Source organism: Pleurodeles waltl, chromosome 12 (assembly GCF_031143425.1).
Source record: "Pleurodeles waltl isolate 20211129_DDA chromosome 12, aPleWal1.hap1.20221129, whole genome shotgun sequence".
Taxonomy (NCBI): domain Eukaryota; kingdom Metazoa; phylum Chordata; class Amphibia; order Caudata; family Salamandridae; genus Pleurodeles; species Pleurodeles waltl.
Genome location: NC_090451.1, coordinates 176,620,935 through 176,644,798, shown reverse-complemented (window position 1 = coordinate 176,644,798; position 23,864 = coordinate 176,620,935).

Here is a 23,864-nt window from a genome sequence, read left to right as displayed (position 1 = left end):
TTTTAATCCCCATTCTTGCCCATTTTATATAATTTTGCAAATGTGACAGCATCTCTGCGTTGTGTGTTTTGCCATTTGAATTAAAGGAACGTCTCTGATTACTCCTGTGGCATCCCAAAGTCCCTCTGTCTACGCTGGCGCTGTGAAGCTGCTTAGATATTTTAGTCCTAACTATGAGCATAATTTTGATACCTGTCCCTTTAGGCTCCTCCTCCATCACATAGCTAAGCACTGCACCCTGGGACAAGATAAGTACACCTTGCTGATAATTTATGCATGATACCAAAATGCTAAGATTACAACAAATACAACACTCCAACAAGAACACCACCCTCTCCACAGAATAGCAAGCTAGCCACCTCAAAACGTGCTTCATCACCCATCTATTTGTAAGTGCATTGTACAGAAAGATTTAATGAGTGAAAGTAAAAACAGCATGATCTTCATAGTACTCAGCTGACCTGTCCCTCTCCATGCATCCACCACGACATGCACAAATGTATTTATGGTAATAGCACAGTGTATCATTATCCCAAAGAGTGTCCTAGTGCTGACCAGACAAATAGGTAAGGGAGTTAGATCCTGTCAGTGAACAATAAGTTTAAAACAATTTTCAAAAAGCCTAGTGAAGGGGGAAGGGTGATGCTAAATGTTGAAACAGCCACTCTGGCAAAAAAGCTAGATTTTAGTCAGATTGTAGGCTGATCAAGACCAGCTGAGATGCTGTATAAGGAAGAGAAAAAAGAGACTTTGCTGTTTATGACCTTTGACAAATTCAAAAGCTTCAAGAAACGTTTTGCCATTAAATTCAGTTAAGTCAAATGATCAACTAGGGAAGCATGATGGAGCAAATACAGTAAAAGGTGTGCTGCCTTGTTCTGCACTAATTGGAGTTTCCTCACCACATTGAATGATTTACATATGGGTAATTGCAGCAGTAAAGTTGAGAAACAATGTATGCCAGGATCGATGTAGAACAGCAAGAAGGACTCTGTAAAGGAATACATTTCCATGGCTTTATAATATAAAAGAAGCAAACAAAAGTAAACATTTATAACATAGCAAGAAGAGAGAACCGTCAAGAGAAATCCCCAATTGCAGATGGAACTAACCGGAATGGGAGATGCTCCCACATCTGCAGACCACCAATTGCAGTACGTCATAGTCATTGGGTTTCCCACAATCATGACCCCAGGCTTTTCACAGTGTAACTTGAGGGAATTGTTTCTCATCCAGCTGCCAAGTATTTTGGAAGGAGGTTTGGGCATCTTTAGTGCTACCATCACATTTCTATTTTTTCTATATTTGGTCTAAAAGAGTGGATCACCCCAGCTAAAAGAGAAGCATTAGCATTTAATAAACATTCGATTCAGGCTGAAACACCAAGGGTGTCTGCTGGTATGGAAGTTGAAAGAAAAGTGGAGCAGAATAAGACTGCCCGCCTTCATGTGACCAAATAGAAAATGAGAGTTGGCTTGATTACTGTACCTGGTTAAGCAGGAAATTAAGGCGAGGTGGTATTGAGTGGGATAGGAGACAATCTGAAAGGTATCACTGTAACTAAAACAACCTTACAAAAGTTCCACTCACTTTAGGTACAGGTGGTGTAAAATTATCTATAGAATATAGCGGCAAACCACTAACAAATGTCAACATCTCTCAGTTTTGGAGAGAAGCACATATTCGCTTGAAGATCATCCTTCACAAACTATAGGCACAAGATTATGCTTACTATCATCATGTAGAATTTGGGAAGGCATTAGTAGCAGAAATGTTTCCGAGCAAAAGATTATGAGTGACACCAATGAAAATAAGAGTAATGTTTCGGTTGACCATGTCAATGCATTCCCTAAGTGGAGTAAAGTATTTTCTTGATACCTGTACAAACGTCACGTGCATTTGCCCTCTGCATCCCTTCTCCAACCTCTGACACTTTCCTGAGCTATATCCATTGCCAAGAAATTCTGGGCCACACAGAGCATACATACAATATTGGGGGCCCTATTACAGAGAAGGCACACCTTTCCTGTTTGCACCGTGGTGGACATTTAAGCAGATGTATCAGATGCAAACAGGGAAAGTGCCCCCTATTATGTTGAATGAGCTGCCCACAGTGAACTCGTGACCTCACCCTGCCCCCAGGGCTGCCCATTCAAGAGAAATACTGAGCACCTGTTTAAAAGTTGCTCCATGTTTCTCTGTGTGAATGGCAATCTCCATGCTCTTTTAAGAGGGATTAGAGAATTGAGTCACTGCACCCACCTAGAAGGGTGTGTGTGGGGGGGTCCATGGGACCCCCTTTCATCCTTCCAGAGGGCTGCCTGTAGGAGGGGCTCTGAAGGTGCGCCACCTTTTTGTGGTGCACTTTCAGTGCATCTGCTAAAAGCATGGTTTGTCCCTGCCCCCCCACATCAGTACTACAGTGTGGGTGCAGATGCAAAGACAATCCCATATTTGCATTGGGCCATGCTCCCATGCAAATGAGGGAATGGTCTTTAATGAAAGCTCTGATGCTACATGTGTGCCAGCGCTAACTGTGTTTTACGGAAGGAGCTGCACAAGAGTTTCTGACCCCTTCTGTAATACCAAAGTGCCCCGAGGGTGCACAAAGCAAATGCCTGTTTCACCCCAGGGACACTTCTGTAATATGGCCCCAAGTGTCTTCTGATACCGTGCTCACCCACAAAACTATAGCTGGCCATCGGCCACACCAGCACATTAGTATTGTCAATATTTGTGAAGCCATGTGGGCAGTGCTAAACTTGTAAAATAATTAGTACTGGGGACCAACATTTTGCTCAGAAACGTGTGGCAGGTACAGCTATATGTCAACATGCCGAATACCAAGGCTGCAGAGTCTTGATTTCACCTCATGCCTCCTTAATCAACCACAAAACACTCCTTGCCCCTTTATCTCACTGTTTCAGGTTTGATTTATTACTTTATCACGTTTCCCATCCTTCTCTTCTTCCTTCTTTCCCCTTTGTGTGTTTTTCACTCTCTTTTTTTAGATCAAAATCTGATAAGGAAAGTTAAGTGCTGTCCTTCAAAATGAGTGCTGGTGGGCTCCACCTGCAATCACCACCTCAAATTAAACACTCTGTATGGGTTGTTGTCACAAGAGTTAACTACAGCTTCCAGATTCTCTTGGTATATGTACTGAATATATACTTGGGCATGTGATGTATCATTCTTTGCACCTGGTATCACTTTTAAGGGCTCCCTTTTGCACCTGGTTATAACAGTGCAATTCACCAGTACCTGGAGAGAATTGTGTATGCAAAAACCCTGGGTCTGAAAGCAGTAGGTGGAGGTCCAGTAATTTAAAATTTAGAGCAGCACTTACGTTGAGGGTGATTGTTTGGGAAACGTTGGCAATTAACAGAACCCATAGCAGTACTACTCCAAGTAAAACATTGACTGTCATAGAACCTGATTTATTAAGCTTTTCCCCAGAAATATGGCAATCCTAAAACAGCCAGAAGGCAAAATTACAGCCGTGAAACAGTTTTAAACAGTTTTAAACCAGAATTAAACCATGTATAAAAAATTGGAACCACACTTTTGTGCTCAAGCCTACCTGAAGACTAGAGGTTCTACAAATCACAACATTCAAATTTCAGTTTTAGGTTTATTTCTGTGTGGTCTTCCATAATTTTGAGAACTCTATAAATCATGTGATTGGTGTTTATTTATTAAGCTTATTTTTTGATATACCAAAGGTGGTTGCTCTTATGAATAATCAAACAGTCATGTCTTAAACCAGGAAAAATGCTGTTCATAACAGCCATAACCCTAAATTCGTAGGTTAAATCTAGGGTAAATGTGCAAAGATCACATTTATTTTTAGCTCTTGATTTCTTCTCTTGGCAAACATTTTTGTACATTAATTAATCACCTCACCAACACCATCTGAAAACGTGCAAACAAGCATTGGCGATACCAATATATCTGTCCTTGACCAGCTTGGACAGAGTTATGTTTTTCTCTAATGTTTTACTTGCAATACAATTAAAAAAAATTAAAATATTAACTGGAAATCGAGACTACCATTTTTGAGAGGGAGAGCGCAATTGACTAGTGGGCAAAAAACAAACTCATGCTGCTACTATGATCTCAAAATAACCCTTTCTAGACTCTTCCCTCCTCTATCCCTCCTGACTCACTCCAAACCTCATTTTACCACTATGATCTCCAAAACTACCCTTTCTAAATTCTTTCCTCATGTATCCCTCCTTTGACCCATCTTAAACCTGATTTTACTATTATGACATCACTAATCCCTTTCTACACACGCCATCTCTTGTTTTACTCATCCCAAATCTCATCTTACTACTATGATCTCCCAATTAACACTTTCTAGACTCTTCCCTCTTACATCCCTCCATTATTCTATTCAATCTAAGCAACAGACTCACATGTCCCTACACTATTCCACCACTAATCCCTTTGGGTTTTAGAGTAGCACGGTACTCAGCGAAAAGCACTTTGCCACCTTGCCAGGGGTAGTAAGCACTATATAAATACAATCACAATTACAATTACAAACTATGAATTGAGGAGTGACCTTCGAAAACATGTAAGGATATAGAGGAAATAGTGTGAATTTCCTGGTTTATCCTAACATACGTTCTGGGAAATTAGCCGAAGATGATGAGGATACTGTTCACAAAGACTGCTCTGTATGTTAGTTTGTGTTTTGCGATCTCTGAAAATAAATGAAATTTGGTGTAAAAAAAAATAAAAAATTACTGACATGGATGTTTTACTAGTTTTAATAGATTTTTTTTGTTTTTTTTTAAATAACAAGTGCTTTAGTTTATGGCATACATTTTATTACTATTTGTTAAGGAGAGTGGAAAAAATCATCACCTAATCAAGCGCTAAGGGTTACTGTGCCACTTTATGACTATAACTGTAAAAAGGAGGCACAAAATAACTAGGCACCATTTGCAGGCAATTTAGCCAGTGTTTATAATAAAATAAAGTAAAACAAATACTAAGCTTTGTCACTTAACAGAACGGCATCAATGCAAAATAACCAGTATTTAAAGTTATTATGAAAGAGCAAGTATGAGTTTGCTTTGTTACTGAAGACAAAGGAACTATTTTTTAGGAGGAAGTGAACAATGTGCACAGTCCTATGTAGTCAGTTAAAGTGAAGGGAACCAGTGGGGAACGAAGCCTACCCCATTGCAAAATCGTGCATGTTGTGGTGGGGAGAGTAACTGCATGAATAGCAATTAGACGGAAGAATGCATGAAGTCCACTAATCAAAAGCCATTCTATGTATGTTCATCAAGTATAAATTATATTGAAAAACAAAAAGGCTGACTTGATATCTTAAGGTAGCTCAAAGGGCAGACCTACAAAACAGTCGTGTTGTGGGCACTTTCCCATGCTTATTTTTCAGGCACTCTTTACTGAGCAATGGAAGTGGGAGAACACAATGCTGGTGAATAGTCACAGAGTTAAGACTGCACTTATGTTCATCACTCTTACAATGCCATGGTAGCACCAATTTCCCCAGCCATGACTGTGGGAAATGTCATAATTTCCCAAACAGTTGTACCTCACTTGTTTAATTGCATGGGTGGATAGTTCACATCAAGTTTCAAGAATTCTCTTACGTTTCTTCAGCTAGAGATCTGAGGGGTATTATTCAGCTGAAGTGAACTTGGGTGGCCCACCAAAACCCTCCAAAAACTGAAGACAACCAGTAAAATCATTTTGGATCATTCCCCTAAACATTCATATTTGGAACACAAAACCAACAAAACACTTTCCTGTGCCCTAACATGACGCTGGATCAAAATTTGGGCAACGGTTGCTTAGACAGACCATGTCACAAACAAAGACTTTAGGCCACGCTGGGGCTCTTTTACATGTGGGGTCCACCTGCAGCACAGAGTTTCTGGGGACTGCCAATTCAATGCTGCTTGTATTCACACTTGAGTAAAATGAAGCATCTGACGATATTGGATCACAAAATATTAATGCCATAGAGTGGCAATTAAATAAAACACTGATGTCTGCAGCACCTGCTTACCATCAATTTAGAGAACACTTAACAAGAAGGGAGGAGGAGGACCTCTGCCCATCAGCCACACTGTCAACTCTGAAGTTCTCCATGGAGCTGCACAGAAAGTTGCACACATACAAAGGATAAGTTAAGGAAGTGAGGCCAAGTTCAGCAACGATGAACTTTCCATTCGACATGTAAACATTGTGTATCTCCCGTAGCTCTGTCTATAAAATGTCTGAAGTCGCAGAGTCAGCAGGGCTGTGGGCCCCCGTGCAGTGTATACACCAGGTGGTCTGTGTCAGGCGCAGTGATTTATGCTTCCCCTCTCCCTCTTAGGCTGTTTTTATTTAGTTGCTGGGAGTTTAGCAGCCCAGAGGTCACAGGCACTCCAGTCAGGGGTGGTTTCTGTGTTGGAGCTACGAAATGCCTTTATATGGCTAGACGGCGACTTGCAAGAATACAGTTCTCCATTAGATTATCAATAATTGAATGAATGATACTTAAGGCTGACTTGCGGGTTTAAAACCAGATCACCAGATCAAATACTTGCACTTCATGGAGAAACTTAGTTAACCGAAGATCCCAGAAGGAGGGTATAGCCTTACCCAGGGACGTAGACTAGACAGAATCTTGGTTCAATGTTTTTCGATAAAATGTCAGGGACTAGCATCGCCTTGCGTCAACCCCAGGCAGGGTACATGCTATAAACATAATTATTTAAAATAATAATATATCACTGCTGGGCTGGGTGCTACAGAAGCCAGTACTCTGCTACCCACCATCACCGGTGATCTGTCCACTGCACCCTCCGTCTCTGGTTCACATATTGTCATAAACAGTCACTACTAGATGCACTGTTACAGGAACGTTCATTGAGTCCTACAGTGTCCTACACTGTTGCTGCTAAACCGTTCAGAGCAACATTATAATATTGAATGTGACAGCCTCATGTAATGGCTTGTAGAGCAACTGTGCTTTTTTGTAACGCAGCACTGGTCAGCGCACAAACTGGCACACTGTGTTTCATGGCAGAAGGAGAGTAGAACAGTACTATAGCTACAAATATACGGTTCTGCTGCTCTCTCACCACTTGCTGGGGCACAACCAGATGCTTAGAGCCACACAAACACATTTGCTCCATAGCGCAACGTTGTGTGATTGAGCCTAACATAGGTTATGTACAGGAAAGAGGCCTTCCAGTACATAACACTAAACTTAAACTAACTTTAAATCTATTCTCACTTTGTATGTATGCTGTACAGTCCAGCAAACATTCAAATTGGGAAACGTTTGGTGAAAATATAACTTTTCTTGTATTTTGCACCTCCCTTTTGGTGCATCTCTGTTTACAATTACAGATAGGGGTTTGCATCAAAATCCATGCCTGGTGTCATGGGAAAGCCCATTGGCCAACCATAGGACACTCGCTTGATGCAAAATAGCACAAAGAATAGAACAGAATAGTGCTTTTAAGCTGCTTTGCTTTATTTTTAAACAACTTTCTAGTGCGTGAAAGTAAATCCAAAATCAACACTTTAAACAAGTTTGTGTCACTTTTGGTGAATTTACACTTACACCTAATGTTGATAAAACTGGTTACAGGGCCCTCCACTGCATAGTCCTTCAGTGGGTCCATATGTTCCTATGCTCCAGTCAATAACTTCACAGGATCCAACACTGTTCCTCACTGTCACAACTGCACCCTGCCAACAACATCTTATGCTACTGCTGGACGTTTCACAGCACAATTCATTAACTCCAGTAATAACCTATAGTAGCTTTGCTAGACCATCCATCATGCAATGCATCAAAGCTTCCCACAATTTCCTAAAGTGCCAACGCTAGATGCATCATATTCTACATGCACACTACTGGATCCTCCATTGTTCCCTTAGACCCTGGGCTCAATGTCCCACATAATCACTGCTGGGTTCTCCACTACACATTCTCTTCTATTGTATCACAGCTAGACCCTTCACTGCATACTCCTCAGGTGTATTCCACATATTTGTATGCTGTCAATGGCACACCCTCCATCCAGACTCAGATTCTGAACACAATACTGCCCTGCAGTATGATAGCTGAATTTTCCGCTGCACACTCGATCATGAGGTTCCATACTGTCATTGGTAGATGTTCTACTGAATACACCGTCAGTTGACCCATCACTGGCCAATGTAATCGAAGGAACTTAGCCCTTTACTGCATGCTAGCCCACAGGACCCAATGCTGTCTTACACTGTTACAGCTGGAGCAGATTCCATCTCTAGACCCAGCTTTGTCCTACAGTAGCAATGCTAGTCAATCTGCAACACACCAAAGAGCAACACTTTACCACTGCTGGACTATTATCTGCACAATCTATTGCTCGGTTCGTCTCTATTTCAGTTGGTCTCACCATTGCAAAACCCTCCACTGAGGGCTACTTCAGCACAGCTGGGCTTTTAACTCTACACGCATAATACCCGTGCCATGCACGTTCGTGCACTATTATTGCTGGTTCCTCCACTGTCCACATCCTCTCCGGAGACCAAAACTGGACTTTCACTTGTATACTCCATCAGTGCAACTCTAGTGACTCACATTACACTGCATGACTCTCCGCTGTGCACACCATTGCTAGGTCATGGCTTAGTGTTTATACACTTCCCACCTCATAGCTAGGCTGTCGGCTAGGGCTGTGATTCATTTTTATTTTGCAAGCTCATCCTGATGTAAACCCAAATAATGGGTTACATGCATTTCAGAAGGCTTGTTTTGAGCAGAAAATGCCTTGCAGGAACTGTGTGCTGCTTTTAGATGTACTGATCAGTAGCAGAATGCTTCACACAAATTAAGTAGCTGGGTTGACATAGGTTGGTTATAAGCCTTTTTTGCATGTGAATGCATACTTCATGTACGTTTACCTGCGGACTGTATGGACAGTGGATAGCTGCAAAGTAAGCTAAAAATGTCAATTTTACTGCCAGGCAAGCTGTGAAAATGTGAATCTCTTGATAAAAACAACATTGCAAAAGTCCAATTTTTCACACGAATGGCATACCTTACACAATATATGTCAAATATGTAGATTCCATCTACATTATGCAAAGAACGCAAGAGAAAAATTGCACAAATACAGCTTCTTTAGCACTTTCTGCACCATTCTTCCTTGCCAAGGGTGGCCCTTCTGTGACCCGATTCAACCATTTGACACAAGTCTGTTTCCATGCTGGTAAATCTGGACCCTCTGATGGACATACCATCACTGAATGCCACAACATGCCATATGCACTGGGTGAAAAATACATCCAAGCTTTTAAAATTGACTGCTTGTGCTCTGAGGTGGCCTGGGGTACTCGGAACCATTAATTGCACACCCAACCTATAATCTAGCATATGCATGCAGACTTTAAGGCACTATTTTTCCTTTAATTGGTGCATGCAGCTCTGTTAGGACTGGGACCATCACACCCTTGTCTTGAGGATTCCTATTTTATACTGAGTAGGGTAATTGCTGGTGTGGTGAAGGTAAACGGTATGTATTTGGTTGGCAGAAGTGTTGCATAGTATGGGTAGCTGGAGAGCTTTACAAATGTGTGTTGGTGCCATTTGATTGAGGTTTTATTCAATTCCTACATGTCCGCTGGTCTTGTTTTCCTTTCCACGTTCTTGTTGTATTGGAACAGCGGCCTTCTCATACCTTTATTTGTCTACCTTTCCTGTATTATTATTTCTATGGGTTTGTTCATTGTATCACAAAGGTAAATCAGGGATTTATCAATTTCATTGTCTGCCCTGGTCAAAATTCCAACTGTTCCTCTTTACTTTGTCCTGCTGTAACTTATTTACTTATTTACTGCCTGTTTTGCTCGCTGGCATATAGGCGAGCACCGAAGGACCTCAAATTCTTTCTGTCTTAGACAAGGTTCTGCATGGTGCCCCAGCTCTAGTTGTGTGTCTTCATTTCCGGTTCCACAGTTCGGCTCCAGGTCCTCTTCGGCCTGCCTCTTTGTCATTTACCTTTTGGGGTCCAGTGGGCAGCTGCTTTTGTGATGGAGTCTTATTCTCTTTTGATGGTGTGGCCTATTCATCTCCAAATTCTTCTTATAATGATGCTGTCCATGCTCTCTTGCTTGCATCTTGTGAGCAGTTCCTGGTTGGAGATGGTTTGTGGCCAGAAAATGTGCAAGAGTCTTCTCAGGTTAGTAGTGTGGAAAGCTGACAGTTTGGTAAAGCTTCTTTTCATTCACCATCATTCTGATCCATACAAGAGTGTGAACTGAACACAGCTCTGGTAAAACCTCAGCTTAGTGTTTATGCTATACTGAGATGACCTTCACACATTATTCAGCATCCTTTCCTCGTTCAGTTTGCCTTCGATGTCACTGCCTGCCCCTCCATCATGTCAGATAGTACTTCCTAGGTAGGTGAACTCGGTCATGGATAGGTCTTCTTTATGCACCTTTACTGGTGAAGTGTTTAGAGATGTTGATTGGCATGATGTCTGATTTCTTCATGTTGATTTTCAGACCCACTAGGTCATCTGCATCATCAAGGTCCTCCAGTGTGAAGAATAAGGTCCATTTGATACCTCTGGCTTGGTCTTCTGTTGAGCGTCTCATGTCCCAGTCAATGGCCAATTTGAAGTGCCACGCTGACATCACACATCCCTGTTTCACATCAGTCTTGACTTTGAAGCTACACTCACTAACTCCCACCTCGCAGGTAAAATTATCATAGAAGCTCCTTGATGAGAACTGTCTCCTGCTCCATGGAGTAGGCTCTCAGTATACTCCACAGGGCTTTCACAGTGGATGCTGTCAAAAGCTTTCCCCAAATCAATGAAGTTGAGGTGTAGATGTCTCTGCGACTCCATGCAGTGCTCTATGATGTGTAGACTAAGAACTAGATCAACACACACTCTACACTTGTGGAACTCAGCCTATTCTTTTCTTAACTGCTTGCCACGGCATCCGAAATGCACTGCACAATTTTACTTGGGATTGATAGAAGGGTGATTCCACACCAGTTGTTACAATTGGCTAATGCTCCCTTCTTTGGAATATTGATGATTCCTTGGTTCCTGTTGTACGGTATTTTCTTTCTCTGCCAAATAGATGTAAACAGTAGTTAAAGAATCTTGACGGATGGTTCAAGATCCGCCTTGAACATTTCTTTATTCCGGCTGTCTTATCCAGTAAAGTTTCCGTTCTTGAGAGATCGGATGGCACTGACAATTTCTTTGTTCTGTGTTTGGGAGGTGCTCATATCCAAATTGTCTCTGCTTCTTGGATGTCTATTGCTTGTTGGTACTGGTCTATTCAAGACTTCTATGAAGTGCTTGGCCAAGCTTGCCTCCTGCTTTTCCTCTATTGTGAGTAGTCTGCCTAGCTTGTCCATGACAGAGGTGTTGTATGTTGCAGAAGAGTTAACACAGACTCTGCTCATGATCTTGAAGACCTTCCCCCATTCTTCTCTACTGGCTACCTCCTCTGCTTGTCTGACAAGGTTATCCTTGCATGCTCCCTTGTTTGCTCTCCTCATATTTTTGACTGCTCCATTTACTTCTATGTACTGGTGTTTGTACTTTTCCTACAACCTATCAGATTTGGCCTCCACAAGTTTGTTTTTGTTTCCCTTCTGTCTTCAGTAGCTTGTCATATCTTATCCATTCTTTTCTCTTCATTGGCTTGGTCCTCAGGCATATTTCACTGCTCTTCACATATATTGAAGAGACATGTTCCCTGTTTCTTGTTGACTGCATCTGGCTCAGGCTGATCTTCTGTGCCTTACAGGCATTGGAGCCTGTTTTGGATTTGTAACAAGAATGCCTTCTTAATCTTGGATTCCTGTAATTGTGCCACTAGAAGTGCTGTCTTCTGATATTTTGTGTTCTGTTTTTCTGAGCTGCAACTTTACAAGAGCGGTCACTAGACAGTGATCACTGCTAACATTTGCTCCTCTTCCCACTCCTACATCTTGAAGTGAGCGCCTCCGGGTGGTGCTTATCATCAGGTAGTCAATCTGGTTCCTGTCTCTGCCTCTAGGTGAGCACCAAGTTAGTTTGTGAATATCTCAGTGGGGGAAGAGAGTCCCTGTTATTTCTAGATCACTTGTGTCATGAAATATTTGTTGTTTATTGTTCCACAGCCCTCATTTCTCATGGCTCTCCCATGGTATCTGTTGTAATTCCCCTTTTCAGCACTCAAGTCTCCCATAACAATCATCAGGTCATGGTTTGGTATGACTTGAAGCTCAGCTTGCTTGCATTGGTAGAATATGTTCTTGAATGTTCCCTTTGCATCATTTGTAGGAGCATAGCACTAGATAAGGGAGGTGTTTGTGTGCCTGCCTTTTAAATTGGCTGTCGTGAGTATGATGTTAACTAGTTTCCGCTTAATTGTGTATTTCTGTGTCCTCATGCTTAGGATGATGGCTACTCCTTCATGATGTTAGTCATTGTCCCTTCCTGCGTACTGTATCATCTCTCCTGTGATGGTTTTCATTCTACCAGATCCAGTCCATCTATTTTCACTAACTCCAGGAGTTGTAGGTTACAAAGTCTCATCTCAGATTTTATTTGAACCAACGTTCCTGTATCATACATAGCTTCAGTGTTCCAGAATCTGATTGCACTTGGCACTCAGAACTTCCATCACTCTGTCAGTAGTTTCTTACAGTTTTCACTCATGTCAATTATGCATGTCTCATTCAGAGACTCTGAAAGTCCCTCATGTCCTGATGATGTAGTAGTTCTTGCTGCTCTATCCGTAAGAAATGTTTTTTTTGGGACAAGGTTGTTAGCCTTGGGTACCACCCCCATCCTGGAGGACTATTAGGTAGCACTTTGTCCGGTCTCTACTTTTGACCTATCCAGTTTAGGCAACCATACCAAGAGACTGAGATCCCACCAGCATTGCTCTCCAGGTCACTGAGAAATTCGAACTCCTTCACCACTTCAAGTTGGTGATCCTTGGTGGAGGGTTCCTTCCTGTTTTAACATTCATAATTGTTTTGCTGTTTTCAAATTCATTAATTATTTTGAAAATAACCTTTATCTTTCTTTTACTACAACTAAATATTAGTATCTGTTGGTTTAGTAACTGTAACATTTCCAACAGTAATTTTGTGCACAAGAAACAGCAAACAAAATGATGATTGGTAAACAGGATAATTTGCTCTAACTGGATAGATAATATTAGTCAGATCTAGTAAGCCGGTCATCCAGGTGCAGTATCCAGCTAAATGGACTATGCTCATAGGAAATGAAGACGCCTACAGAGCTGTTCAATGCTGCCAGAACAATGAAAACCGTAAACTGTGCACCTGCCTCATACACTTCTTCATCCATCAGACTCCTAAGTGCTGCGAGCCATAACCCGATGACCACACCTCAATGATCATCATGCACAAGGAAACACTTCCCACGTAGGATCAAACTAAAGATAACATATTTCTAACACATACCCTGCAAGATGTGGCATGCTATCCATGCAGGCAAGTGCTTCAATGTCCTACGTAGGGGTAGTAAGTGCTATATAAATATTTCAATACAATTTAATAAAACATACATATACAGTGGAAAAGGGTCCCTTGCACACTTCTTCCACCACAATTTTACACTTACCCACTAAAGGCTTTGGATCATGTCTGTGCTAATTAATATGGAATTAGAGTCTCATTACAAGTGGGTCTGTCATCTCATTTTTGGCCAAAACAGGATTGCAAATCTCGAGGTTTTTACTGGCCCATGTCTGCTCTAAAAGCAGGTGTAAATATGCATTCAAAACCACAGCAGAATTTCGGGACAATATGTAGCACCAACGTTTGGCATACTGATCCACACTCTAGATGTGACAGCACATAATGGCCCAGTAAAGGCTTGTTAATATAGCCCCTTACCAGTTATACTGTCTCCTCTATTAATGGCTACTTGGAATGGGGTCACCAGAACATGCTTTTAAATGACATGTTGGGACACATGTTTTAGTGGTGGGAACTGAATGAAAACCAAAGCAAATCATATTGCAAGAGCTCTAGGGGCACAAAACTCACTAGAAGTGCACAATCGCCTGTTTATGAATTGCATAGCACGTTGTGATCTGCCAGCAGGGTTTTTTGTGAGAACGATATGCACCATGAATAAACTGCGGAGTGTGTCCCAATCTAATATGATACCCAATCTGATGCACTAGTGGTATGTAACAGCACACAGTGATGACTCCTTCCCAGGAAAAGTGAAAACTATTCACAATGGGAAAGCAAAGTGGTTTCACATACGTTCGGAACTCAACTCTGCTTTTCTCCACTATATTTATTTGTGACGTAACCCAGACAAGCACTATGCAATGTAGACAAAGTTGATGAATGAAAGAAGCAAGCCAATATTCTAATATGAAAAAAAACACATTACTTTTAATAAAACATAAGAACAAACAATAAAGAAAAGTGCAGTACTAAAATTAAGTGATCATGCATAAACCAGTGACAGCAACTGCAAATCAAACACACCTTTTCATTCGTTCAAAGGAATACAAGCCTATGGCCATCATTGCAACATTGGCGGTAAAAGCTGCTTACCGCCGTGCAGAAGACCGCCAACACACCCCGCGGAATTCCGCTATAGCAATTACGACCGACTGCTCGGAATCCTGCCAAAATTGAGACACCCACAGAAGTCCGCCACACCAAAGGTCAGTGATAAACTGGCGTAAACAAAACCTCCACCGTCACGCCAACAGAAATACACCCACACTATCACGACCCACGAATCCATGCAGCAGTCTTTCAACCGCGGTATTCCATTGGCGGTACACACTGCCACACTCAAAATACACACACATTTACAAAACACTGCCACATTGGACAAATCAAAATACACACACCTGATACACATACACACACCACTCCCACACACCCAATACAATATAAAACACACACCCATATCACCCACAAACCCCTACAACCAAAATACCAAAAGAAGGCCAGAGAGAGACACTACAAACTACTACCAAGCATCCACAGGCACACAATACCATCACCCACATAATTTCCACGCACTTCACACAACACACCACTAAATATCACCCCACTTATCACAACACACACCACCCCACACATCACCCACACCACCCCATGGAACGGCAAAGACACCCCAGGTTCTCTGAGGAGGAGCTCAGGGTCATGGTGGAGGAAATCGTCCAGGTAGAGCCACAGCTTTTCGGAGCACAGGTGCAGCACACCTCCATAGCTAGGAAGATGTAGCTATGGCGAAGAATAGTGGACAGGGTCAACGCAGTGGGACAGCACTCAAGAAATAGGTATGACATCAGGAAGAGGTGGAACAACCTACAGGGGAAGGTGCGTTCCGTGGTCTCAAGACACCACCTTGCAGTTCAGCGGACTGGCGGCGGACCCCCACAACTAACAACATGGGAGGAGCAGGTCTTGGCTATTCTGCATCCTCTTGGCCTCGCAGGAGTAGATGGAGGAATGGACTTTGGTAAGTCAAATCCTAACTATTACATGCCCCACCCTACCTGCATACTATCACATACCCCCACCCTCGCCCTCACGCCCATCACTCCAACTCCTCACAAATGTCCCAATATCACAAACCCGACATCCCAACACCAAGCCGTGCATGCAACACCAAAGCATGGACACACATCACCAATGCATGGACACTGCACATACCCATACACCCCCCTAAACCACCATCACACAAGGTCCCACACAGGAATGCAAGCACTGGGGTACACAGTCATCCACCCATTGCACACCATGGCACACACAGATGCAATAAACATCCTTTTATACCCCTGCAGGACCCCTACCCAATGTCACCGGACAGGAGGGTCCACACATGTCCACACCACCAACAGAAGAGGCCCACAGTGATGACAGCAGCTCTGTCCAACTGGATCTAGATGACCAGCCTGGCCCATCTGGGACCTCGGGACAGTCGGTTCCCCACACACTGGCACAGGCCACCACAGAGCTTCCCCCTCTGGAAACACCAGCACAGCACCCACCCAGCGGGCCCACACCTCTGTCCCCAGGACACATCAATCAGCAGTGTGCCCACCACTACAGGGAACCCACCACATCAACAACAACAGGGATCTGGGGGCAGTGGCAGTGAGCACATGGTCCAGGGGACAGAGGCCCAGGAACACAGGGGAACTGGGAGGGCTGCTGTGCGACAGGGGGAGGACCGTCCCAGGGAACCCACTCTCCACAAGGCCCTCTCCAACATCATGGGAGCCTTCCATCATTCCCAGGAGACGATGGCAATGGTACTGGCCAAGTTCCAGGAGACCCAGCGGTTGCAGGAGGAACAGTATTTGGGCTTCAGGGAGGAACTCAGATCCATCAATTCCAACCTGGGCACCATCGTAGGGGTGCTGAAGGAAGTCCTCAACACCAGGAGGGACACTGTGGCACAACAACGGGCCCCCTGACACTAGCCTGGACGATGAACTGCCCACCACCTCCGCCGGCGCTAGTGGACAAGAGGCACCGCCACAGGACCACCACACCAGCACCCCACCCCCTGCAGAGGGAGAACCACCCCACAAACGGTCCCTGAGATCCAGGTCAAAGACAGAGAACGATGCCAAGACACCGCCAAGAAATAAGACCGCCCTGATTGTCATCCTTTTGTCCCACCTTGTCACCCTGTCCATCCTTAAACTGCCCCAGCTCCACTTCCTATGCCCCTTTGGACAATGCACCTGTGAGACTAATAGACTGGACTCTGCCATGGACATTCCTCCACCATCACCCCTCACCATTTTACAACCCCTCCACTATTTAGCACTTAAATAAACACCCTTAAAGCACAAAACAATCTGGAGTCTGTCTGTGATTTTGAATTAGTGTATTAGCAATTACAGTGTCAAAATGCTCTTTCAATTGTAATGTCAACATACCTATGTCACACAGCTCTAGTCCATGAGGAAACAAAGCAAATGTCACACAGTGGGACCCACATCTGTGAAATCGTAAGGGAAAGTGACAACTCAGTGACCATACACTGGGTGAAAACGACAGACAGAAGAGAGGTAGTAGTGTTAAAGTACATGTAGTAGGCAGGTTTGAATCCTTGCGTGTGTCTCACTGGAAGTATTGCAGGATCACCGAGTTCCTGTTGGCGATGTCCTCTTCTTCTGCTTCCTCGTCTTCACTGTCCACAGACTCCACAGCTGCCACAACTCCTCCATCTGGACCATCCTCCTGCAAAAAATGCACCTGTCGTCGCAGAGCTAAGTTGTGAAGCATACAGCAGGCTAAGATGATCTGGCACACCTTCTTTGGTGAGTAGAATAGGGATCCACCTGTCATATGGAGGCAACTGAACCTGGCCTTCAGGAGGCCGAAGGTCCGCTCGATCCCCCTCCTAGTTCGCCCATGGGACTCATTGTAGCGTTCCTCTGCCTTTGTCCTGGGATTCCTCACTGGGGTCAGTAGCCATGAAAGGTTGGGGTAACCAGAGTCACCTGCAAATGGCGAGGGACTACTGTTAGACACACACTAACCTGTAGGGATATCCCCAGACCCAGACAACCACTCCCACTGTCTTGCTTCTAGGTGCTTACCTAATAGCCACACACGGTGCCTCTGGAGTTGACCCATCACATAAGGGATGCTACTATTCCGCACGATGTAGGCGTCATGCACTGAGCCAGGGAACTTGGCATTCACATGGGAGATGTACTGGTTGGCCAAACATACCATCTGTACATTCTTCGAATGATAACTCTTTCGGTTTCTGTAAACTTTAAACTTCGTACTTGTATAGCGCACTACTCACCCATTAGGGTCTCAAGGCGCTGTATGCATACCGCTGTGGAACCCCTCCTGGCTTTTCCCTGTGAGGTGCCCACTCCTGGGCAACCTCCAAGGTGAAGTCAGGCATCCCAGCGCTGTTGGGGCCCTTGTGGAGATTAAGCAAGCTATTTCCCAGAGTTACAGAGTGGGACCCATGAATTAGATTAGGCACCGATGTGAGAATTATCAGGTCTGAGGAAATTGAGTCCAAGTCCCACTGAGGCGGGAATTGAACCCTGGTCCCGGGCCAGATTTCTGCATCCGGGTCTGCCGCTCTAACCATTGAGCCACACTTCTCCACTGTTCACCTGTTCACTCCTGTGGGGGTGAGCCATTCTCAATTTGCATATGGCTGGGTCCAAACTGGAATGGCATGGGCAGCAAAAAAACGATGGATTTAGGCCCAGATCACTGTACTGGGGGTGAATGTTTGACAATGTTCAGCATTCCGTCCATCACTTGTTGTTTTTGCTTTGTCGCCCTAAGTGGGAAGGGTATGCCCAGACGTGGGTCCCGTGCTTCCCATGCCACTGGATTCAAGCTAGCCTGGCTGATGAGGGGTGAAACCCCGAAACCGGTCCCAGGATGCTTGTTTCCAGTCCAGGGAAGACCTGGCCTAGCAGTTCGGGCTGGACTGTTCCCATGGGGAACAGGGTCAAGACTGATTTGCATATGGCTGGGTCCAAACTGGAATGGCATGGGCAGCAAAAAAACGATGGATTTAGGGCCAGATCACTGTACTGGGGGTGAATGTTTGACAATGTTCAGCATTCCGTCCATCACTTGTTGTTTTTGCTTTGTCGCCCTAAGTGGGAAGGGTATGCCCAGACGTGGGTCCCGTGCTTCCCGTGCCACTGGATTCAAGCTAGCCTGGCTGATGAGGGGTGAAACCCCGAAACCGGTCCCAGGATGCTTGTTTCCAGTCCAGGGAAGACCTGGCCTAGCAGTTCGGGCTGGACTGTTCCCATGGGGAACAGGGTCAAGACTGATTTGCATATGGCTGGGTCCAAACTGGAATGGCATGGGCAGCAAAAAAACGATGGATTTAGGCCCAGATCACTGTACTGGGGGTGAATGTTTGACAATGTTCAGCATTCCGTCCATCACTTGTTGTTTTTGCTTTGTCGCCCTAAGTGGGAAGGGTATGCCCAGACGTGGCTCCCGTGCTTCCCATGCCACTGGATTCAAGCTAGCCTGGCTGATGAGGGGTGAAACCCCGAAACCGGTCCCAGGATGCTTGTTTCCAGTCCAGGGAAGACCTGGCCTAGCAGTTCGGGCTGGACTGTTCCCATGGGGAACAGGGTCAAGACTGATTTGCATATGGCTGGGTCCAAACTGGAATGGCATGGGCAGCAAAAAAAACGATGGATTTAGGCCCAGATCACTGTACTGGGGGTGAATGTTTGACAATGTTCAGCATTCCGTCCATCACTTGTTGTTTTTGCTTTGTCGCCCTAAGTGGGAAGGGTATGCCCAGACGTGGGTCCCGTGCTTCCCATGCCACTGGATTCAAGCTAGCCTGGCTGATGAGGGGTGAAACCCCGAAACCGGTCCCAGGATGCTTGTTTCCAGTCCAGGGAAGACCTGGCCTAGCAGTTCGGGCTGGACTGTTCCCATGGGGAACAGGGTCAAGACTGATTTGCATATGGCTGGGTCCAAACTGGAATGGCATGGGCAGCAAAAAAACGATGGATTTAGGCCCAGATCACTGTACTGGGGGTGAATGTTTGACAATGTTCAGCATTCCGTCCATCACTTGTTGTTTTTGCCCCGGGGTGGGACCAAAGCCACATGTGTCCAATCAATGGCACCTATGATGTTGGGGATATGTCCCAGGGCATAGAAATCACCTTTCATTGTAGGCAAATCCTCCACTTGAGGGAAAACGATGTAACTCCGCATATGTTTCAGCAGGGCAGACAACACTCTGGACAACACGTTGGAAAACATAGGCTGGGACATCCCTGATGCTATGGCCACTGTTGTTTGAAATGACCCACTTGCAAGGAAATGGAGCACTGACAGCACCTGCACTTGAGGGGGGATTCCTGTGGGATGGCGGATAGCTGACATCAGGTCTGGCTCCAACTGGGTACACAGTTCCTGGATTTGGGATCGGTCAAGCCTGTATGTGATGATCACATGCCTTTCCTCCATTGTCGACAGGTCCACCAGTGGTCTGTGCACCGGAGGAGGCCGCCATCTCCTCACATGTCCCAGCGGACAGTGCCTATGAAGGACAACCGCGAGCACAGAGTCAAACAACTCAGAGGTACGTACCCACAGTTTACACAGAACACCAATCATAATCTAAAAAGTGATCTGTATGTGTGTTGAGTCTAGGCCTAGGTATGTGTGACGCAGTTAAAAATGAAGCCATGCGGGCCTGACCTCTAAAGTGGGACAATTGGATGTGAGGTAACTGCGCTGTCGCAGTAGGCGGTCGAAGACCGCGGCGCAATGCTGCATTGGTTAACATTGGACCCTATGGGTCCCAGGAGCCAATGACGATGTACGCCGTCGGTGACGGTACGCAACGCTGCGGACGTGACCGCCATTTTCAATCTGTTCAATCACTCGATCCCTGATCTTCGACAGGAGAGGACCTACACTGCAAGTGCTGCTGTGACCTCGGTCTGGAAGAGTCAATGGCTCGAGTGTCTGGGGAAAGGGCCCCTGCCTTCACATCGGAGGAGCTGGAGAAACTCGTGGATGGGGTCCTCCCCCAGTACACACTACTCTACGGTCCTCCAGACAAACAGGTAAGTACACTGGGAGCATGCTGTATGGGCTATGCCTGTGTGGAGAGGGGTGGATGTAAGAAGGAAGGGGGAGAGTGTGGCGTGCATGATATGACGGTGAGTGCATGTGCCACATGCCAAGGGTAGGGATGGGGGCCAATGACTGTGAAGGTACAGTTGGTAATAAGTTTCTCTTCCCCCTGTACAAATCATGTAGGTCAGCGCCCACCAGAAAAAATATATTTGGAGTGCCATTGCCAAGGACGTCCGGATGCTGGGGGTCTACCACGGACGGAGCACCCACTGCCAGAAAAAGATGGGAGGACATTCGGTGCTGGAGCAAGAAGACGGCAGAGGCTCAGCTGGGGATGGCCTCCCAACGTGGGAGGGTTGCCAGTCGCACCATGACCCCCCTGATGTTCAGGATCCTGGCGGTGGCGTACCCGGAGTTGGATGGGCGCTTGAGGGCATCACAGCAGCCACAAGGGGGTGAGTACACTCTCAGCCTGCTGATTTTGCGCGCAGTGGAAGTGTCTGGATGGGGGAGGTGGGATGTGGGTTTCCCTAGGCCAGTTTGAGTTCCGTAGGCAAGGTCCGTCCGTAAGGCAGGCCATGTGACACCCCACCCCACCTCTGTAGAGTGCCAAGTACACCTAGTCATGCCCCTGTGTCATCCATGTGTGCAGATGTCGTCCATAGCCTAGTAGGCCATATCCTAGGAATTGAAGAGTGGAGCCCAAGAACGCGGCGTAGTGCAGGGGGATTCTGTGTCTGCCGTGTCCGCCAACGGTATCAGTAATGCAAGCAGTCAACATGTCTTTCTTCTGTCGTCCCCCCATTTTTGTGGTCTCCCTGTTCTTGTGTGTATTAGCATCTTCAGGCGGAGGAGCACCAGAGCACGAGGGGGCTGCATCCCACATGGCCATGGAGGGCCACACTACGGACTCGGACTTCACCAGTGGGACGGATGGCGAGGGGAGCTCCACGGAGGGGACAGGAGCTGAAACCAGCGACACAGACTCGTCATCTGATGGGAGCTCCCTTATGGTGGCGGCAACATCTGTGCCCCCCATCTACAGGTACAGCCGCCAGCCCCCCTTCCAGCCTCGCCCTCCCAACAGCCCCTCAGCCTTTGCCCCGTGCCCGCTCACCCGGGAGGATGGGCATCACCTTCACCCCAGGCACCTCAGGCCCTGCCACTGTCACCCCTGCTGCCCTCAGTGAGGAGGCCATTGACCTCCTCAGGTCCCTCACTGTTGGGCAGTCTACCATTTTGAATGCCATCCAGGGTGTTGAAAGGCAGTTGCAACAAACCAATGCATTCCTGAAGGGCATTCATTCTGGTCAGGCGGCCCTTCAGCGAGCTTTTCAGACTCTGGCCTCAGCACTGATGGCAGCCATTGTCCCTGTGTCTAGCCTCCCCCCTCCAACTTCCTCCACCCAGACCCAATCCCCTGTACCCCAGCCTATCCCAAGCACACCTCCAGACCAGCATGCACACACGTCAACACACAAGGGAAGCTCAGGCATCAGACACATGCAGACACACCAACATCCACTGCCTCCACTGTGTCCCCCTCCTCCTCGTCCCCCTCCTCCCTCCCAGTCTCGTCTACACTCACACCTGCATGCACTACATCTACAGCCACTACTGCCATCACCAGCACACCCACCACCACACCCCGCTCACATGCAGTCACCACCCCCACTACCATTCACACGTCCCCTGTGTCCTTTCCCAGTGTGTCTGTGACACCACCTCCCAAGATACACAAACGCAGGCACACACCCACCCAACAGCCATCCACCTCACGACAGCCTCCAGCGCATGCACCTTCACCCAAAGTCAGCAAATGAACACCTCCTACAACCACAACCTCTTCCTCCACTCCCAAACCCCCTCCAGCTACCCGTCCCAGTGTCTCCAAAAAGCTTCTCCTGTCCAACCTTGACCTCTTTCCCACACCTCCCTCACCCCATCCGTCTCCTAGGTCCCGAACTAGCACCTCAGCCACAACATCTCTGGGACCAGTAGTGCCTGTAGTCATTGGAATCTGGACTGCACCGGCCACCAGGGCAGCCAGTGTGGCACGGAGCCACATCACAGACAGTCCCCCACCTGTGAAGCATCAGAAGTTGGCCAGTGCCCGGCGGGAGAGGGGGAAGGCTCCAGCCACCAAAGCCATTCCCAGGGGTCCCGGTGGGAGTGTGGAGTCAGCTGCGACATCTTCCAAGGTGGGGAAGGGCCACAAGAAAGCAGGAAAGTCTGGGAAGAGCAGCACAGCGGAGGAGACCGCCATCATCCCTGCTGTCCAGGAGGCCACAGCCATCATCCGCGCAGCTCAGGAGGCCACAGCCATCATCTCCGCTGACCAGAAGGCCACAGCCATCATCCCCGCTGACCAGGAGGCCTCAGCCAGCATCCCCGCTGGGCCTGAGAGGACCGCCAACACAAGCCCTGAGGGGCTAGATAGGACTGCCAGCACAAGCCCCACTGGGACAGAGAGGACCGCCAGCACAAGCCCCGCTGGGCTAGAGAGGACCGCCAGCACAAGCCCCGCTAGGACAGAGAGGACCGCCAGCACAAGCCCCGCTGGGACAGAGAGGACCGCCAGCACAAGCCCCGCTGGGCTAGAGAGGACCGCCAGCACAAGCCCCGCTGGGACAGAGAGGACCACCAGCACAGGCCCCCATGGGCTAGAAAGGACTGCCAGGACACACCCCACTGGGACAGAGAGGACCGCCAGCACAAGCCCCGCTGGGCCAGAGAGGACCGCCAGCACAAGCCCCGCTGGACCATGAAGGACTGCCAGCAGCTGAGTCACTGAAAAGGAGCCCGCCGCTCCAAGCACCGCTGAACAAGGCACCGCCGCCTCAAGCACCGCTGAACAGGGCACCGCCGTCTCAAGCACCGCTGAACAGGGCACCGCCGTCCCAAGCACCGCTAAACAGGGCACCGCCGCCTCAAACACCGCTGAACAGGGCACCGCCGTCTCAAGCACCGCTGAACAGGGCACCGCCGTCTCAAGCACCACTGAACAGGGCACTGCCGTCTCAAGCACCGCTGAACAGGGCACCGCCACCTCAAGCGCCGCTGAACAGGGCACCGCCAACTCAAGCACCGCTAAACAGGCCACCGCTGCCTCAAGCACCGCTGAACAGGGCACCGCCGCCTCAAGCACTGTTGAACAGGGCACCGCCGTCTCAAGCACCGCTGAACAGGGCACAGCCGTGTCAAGCAACGCTGGCCCATGAGGCCAAGGGCACTGACACTACTGAGTCCG